A 5,465-nucleotide genomic window follows, 5' to 3' on the forward strand; every position below is an offset into this window, starting at 1 on the left:
ATCTATGTAAACTCTGACTTGGGAAAATATTCATCCAAAAAAGTTTGAGAGGCCGTCTGCACCCTTATGGTTTCCCTTGCCTTCATTGCCCTCAGGGTCACTGTGAAGGGTAAATATGGAAGTTGTTGGCAGGTTTAGGTGCAGACAGGCAACTAATCTGTTCCTAAAAGTTAGAGCACCTAAAAGTCATTTAAAAAAATTTTACAGTGAAGTACAATAGATAGTGAAGAAAAGAGCATGTATTCTAAGTGTACAGCTTAGTGCAATTTTCACAAGCTGAGCACACTCTATTACCCAGGTTCAGATCAAGAAACAGATTACCAGCATCCCCAGAATCCATTTCCCCTACCAGTTACTACCCCCAAAGGTAACCAATAACCTGACTTCTAACAGCAGACATTAGTTTTGCCTGTTCTTTACATAACTGAAATCATGTAGTAAGTACTTCTTTCATTCAACATAATATCTGTGAGATTTATATATGTTATATATGTAGTTGTAGTTCATTTGTTCTCACTGCTGTATGGTATTCCACTATGTTGTTATACCACAATGTGTTTTATCCATTCTACTCTTTTCTTTTTCAATTAATTAATTTATTTGGCTGCGCTGGGTCTTAGCTGCGGCATGCGGGATCTTCGTCGTGATTTGCGGGATCTTCTAGTTGCAGCATGTGCGATATAGTTCCCTGACCAGGGATCAAACCCGGGCCCCCTGCATTGGGAGCATGAAGTCTTAACCACTGGACCATGAGGGAAGTCCCCTTATCCATTCTACTCTTGATGGACATTTGAGAGTTTCTAGATTAAAGCTATTATAGATACCATTGCTATGAATACTCTTTCTTCTTTTATATAAATTTATTTATTTATTTATTTGGTTGGTTGGTTTTGGCTGTGTTGGGTCTTTGTTTTTGTGTGCAGGCTTTCTCTATTTGCGGCAAGTGGGGGCTACTCTTTGTTGCGGTGTGCAGGCTTCTCATTGTGGTGGCTTCTCTTTGTTGTGGAGCACGGGCTCCAGGTGCGTGGGCTTCAGTAGTTGTGGCACGTGGGCTCAGTAGTTGCGGCTCGCTGGCTCTAGAGCGCAGGCTCAGTAGTTGCGGTGCACAGGCTTAATTGCTCTGTGGCATGTGGGATCTTCCCGGACCAAGACTCAAACCCATGTCCCCTGCATTGGCAGGCGGATTCTTAACCACTGTGCCACCAGGGAAGAAGTCCCGCTATGAATATTCTTGAATACGTCTTTGGTAAAGTTAAGTACACATTTCTCTTGGGCATAAGCCTACAAGTGGAACTGATGTATGCTGGGCTTCAGTAGATATTCCCAAAGAGTGTGCAGTTGCACAGTGTTTGTACCAGTAGACAGCGCCACCAACAGTGAGTGAGTGCGCTGGTTGTTCCACATTCTTGCCAACAACTGGTATTGTCAGCCTTCTTCATTTTATTCATTCTGCTGTATAATGGTGTCTTGCAGTTTTTTTTGTTTTTTTTTTTCTTTTTTTTGCGGTATGCGGGCCTCTCACTGCTGCGGCCTCTCCCGTTGCGGAGCACAGGCTCCGGACGCGCAGGCTCAGCGGCCATGGCTCACGGGCCCAGCCGCTCTGCGGCATATGGGATCCTCCCAGACCGGGGCACGAACCCGTATCCCCTGCATCGGCAGGCGGACTCTCAACCACTGCGCCACCAGGGAGGCCCTCTTGCACTTTTAATCTGCATTTTCCTGATGATTAATGAAATGGAACATTTTCTCGTATGTTTATTAACCATTTCAGTAACCTCTCTTGTGAAGGACCTGTTCAAGTCCTGTACCCAGTTTTCTGTTGGCTATCTGTCTTTTACTTACTGTTATTGCTCTTTGTATATTCTGGATATGAGTCCTTTGTGAATATTTTCTCTCACTCTGTTCCTTGCTTCTAAAAGCTTTTACATTTGGGGGATGTATAGTGTTTAGTGTAAAGTAAGAAACTAAAATGTCTTTTGCCTGTTAGTTATCCCACTATTATTGATGATCCTTCTACTCCTCTGTATTTCTTTATGCTTGTTTTATTATGTTTACCATGCATAAAAGTTCAATATCTTTCTTGATCTTAATTCCAAATTTCCAGGAGAGAGACTCTGATGGGCCCAGCTGTGGCCAAAAGGTAAGCTTTCAAGGAACAAATGTGAGTGTTGGAGCCGCGCCCCAACGTGCACAAGGAAGGAGGGCGATTAAAGGAATTGTGCGGAGCAAAAAGGGAGAAAAACTGGTGGTGGTCAGTGCTTCCTGGAAAGCGGTGATATGTTGGTGAGCAGAATTACGTCCCACTTGCCTGGAGGAATAAGGTCACTCCCTGCTGCTGCGGGATTGTCAGGCATCCGCTGGAGTTTATGAGTAAGAGTCGGTGTTGTCCCACGGGACTCCAGTCCTTCAGCAGCCATTCCTTCATCCAATATTTGCTGAGCATCTGCTATGTACTAGACACTCTGCTTAGTCCTTAGAGAGCGCTCTGAAGTGCTGCTGACAAGTACACTGATCCGTGTGACCAAAACGCTCTGCAACCATTAAAAATGGGGAGATAAACATACACAGATGTGACCCTGACTTGCTTCTGCAGCTTGGTGTCTGGTCAGTTATATTCTCATCTACATCAAAGATATTCTAACATACTGGATTGTGCTAACTCAGTTTGGTTAAGCTGGGAAATACGCTTCCAGAATCTCCTTCCTGACAGGGCTCTGAGTTCGAGTTGGTCAAAAGAGGACCTGGTGGAGATTTGGAAAGTAGAGTGGGAGCCTCAGCTGCTCTGAGGAGATCTCTGTTGTCAGACACTGTGACAGACAGATGTGCCCACAGATAGATCCCAGCTACTTCTCAAGGCCTAGTGACTCCTCTCTGATCCTCCCACAGTTCCCTTCAGACCTTCACTTCCCCAGCTTGTCCCACTTTGGGGCAGTCTCGTTCCTGAAATAACCCCCTTATCCCCATAATGTGCATGGTGGCTCTGCTCACCTGAATGAACTCTGACTGATAGACCTAATCATAAAAGGAGGCATATAGGGAGTGGTTAAGAGTGTGGATTCAGACAGCTAGAGGTGAGGATTAAGAAAGATAATCCACGTGCAGCATTTAACACACCTGCCACACCGTTACCAACCAATAGGTATTACGTAATAAGTCAGGTAATGCTAGCATTACTCAGTGCCTGGGATGTTATTTCTATTTCGTTGACTTCCTATTGAATTTACACTCTCCTCAAGCCACTGTAACCGATCCATGCTCTCCTGTCTACTAGCATAGAACTTGCCTTTCCCTGCAGAATTCTAGGACAGCACTTACTGAAGTGGGGTAAGATCAGGTGGGGTAGGGAGGGTCATCCTCCCCTTCTCGCCCCACATGGAGACTCTGCCGTGCCCCCCCCCCCCGCCACAGCAGGCAGGGTCAGCTCTCCACACTGCCCTGGCGGCATCTCTGTGCCTGGGCATCCTACCGCCTCTTCCCTGTGCTTTCTCTCCCAATAGCCTGTGCCTGTGGCTCTTCTTTACAGGGCTGCCCTCAGCCTACTGGAACCCTTTTCCTGCACAGGAGGAAAGCCTGGGACTTTCTGTCCCCCAGGAAGCACCTTCACTCATCACTGATATGTGACCATGAAAGCCTGGCTCATTGCCTGCAGTAAGGTTTATACTCCAGGGCTCTCAGGGGACCAGGCAGAAGCCACCCTTTTCTGTCCTGCCTCTCCCACTCTACCCACTGATTTCTACCGAGAGCACTTCCCTAATAAATCTCTTGCATGTGAGTCCTCATTTCAGGGTCTGCTTCTGGGAAACCTGTCCCAAGACATAAATCCTCTAGGGGTTTTTTAAAGTATGCTTCTTGGGGCTTCCCTGGTGGTGCAGTGGTTAAGAATCTGCCTGCCAATTCAGGGGACACAGGTTCGAGCCCTGGTCCAGGAAGATCCCACATGCCGCGGAGCAACTAAGCCCGTGCACCGCAACTACTGAGCCTGCGCTCTAGAGTCCATGAACCACAACTACTGAACCTGCGAGCCACAACTACTGAAGCCTGCGCACCTAGAGCCTGTGCTCCGCAGCAAAAGAAGCCACCACGATGAGAAGCCCGCACACTGGAATGAAGAGTAGCCCCCGCTCGCCGCAGCTAGAGAAAGCCTGCGCGCAGCAACGAAGACCCAACGCACCCAAAAATAAATAAATAAAACAAATACATTTATTTTAAAAAAAAGAAAAGAAAATATGCTTCTCTACTGCACCCCCAGTGGGCAAGTGCAGGGATGGTGGAGGAAGAATGTCTGACATTGAGGTCCATGTGCTTCCACTGGGCTCCACTGTCTCCAAATGGGTGTGTCTGGGAAGAGCAGGTAGGCTCTGTTCAGGAGCATCAAGGATGGGACCTGGCCAGGTGGCAGGATCAAAGCACACACCAGGCAGGAGTAGGGACTTAGTTCTGCCAATAAGTAGCTGGGCAATCTAGTTAACTAGCAAACTAGCTACAAAATGAGAATGACACTAGTACCTGCCTCATAGGGCTGTGGTGAAGGATTAAATGAGAAAATCCATGGAAGCTCTTAACCTAGTGCCTGGCATATTATAAGCATTCAATCAATGTTAGCTGTTATTATTATCCCGTATTTTCTCATAGTGTTTTGTGGGGGCTTCTATTTCACCTCAAATCGTTGTCTTATATGTATGTGTCTGTCTCCCCCTTTATGCAGTGTGAGCTTGATGGGCAGGAATCATCTTTGTGGGGTACATAAATCCCATTTGGCCTCATCCAGTAATTGTAGATGCCAAAAACTCAGTAAATACTTGTGAAATTAAACAGACTTGACCAAGGGCAGGGAGTGGGTAGCAAGTAATGAGAGAGAGACAGAGACAGAGAGAAAAGGAGAAGAGGGAGGGGGAACAGGAGTGCAGGAAGAGAAAATATTCTTCTTGGGATGCTGCTCCTTTTTTGATTAGTTTTTGGGACAAAATACAACTTAGTCCTCAATGACAAAGGACCTCATAGAGATCTTAAGCCCACTACGACCATCCTTCACCTAAGTTTAAATAGCATTGCGTTTGAACCACTCACATGTTACAGCCTATAAGCCCTGCGTTTCCCTTTCTGTTCACAGTCTCTAGTGTATCACCCTTGAGTACAAGGACTTACATCTCTGAAAGCCCTTGTTTCTTAAGCCTCCTCCCTCCAAGAGTCATCTAGTCCTCATTCTTACTAATGTTCAAGATAAAGGAAATAAGGTGGTATAGCAGAAGAAGCACTAGGTTTTAGCGTCACATACACTTGGATTTTAACCCTGGCTCTCTGTGATCTTCAGCAAGGTGTTAACTTCTATGAGCCTCAATTTCCTCATCTGTAATAATAGAACCTACCTCTCAGGGTCATTGTGTGGACGAGAAATAGGTGTGAAAAGCCTTTAGCATTGTGTGTGAGAGTCAGCCCAGGAAAATAAAGAGCCCCACACAGAGAAG

The sequence above is a fragment of the Mesoplodon mirus genome (genome assembly GCF_964341445.2).
Source record: "Mesoplodon mirus genome assembly, chromosome: 14".
NCBI lineage: Eukaryota > Metazoa > Chordata > Mammalia > Artiodactyla > Ziphiidae > Mesoplodon > Mesoplodon mirus.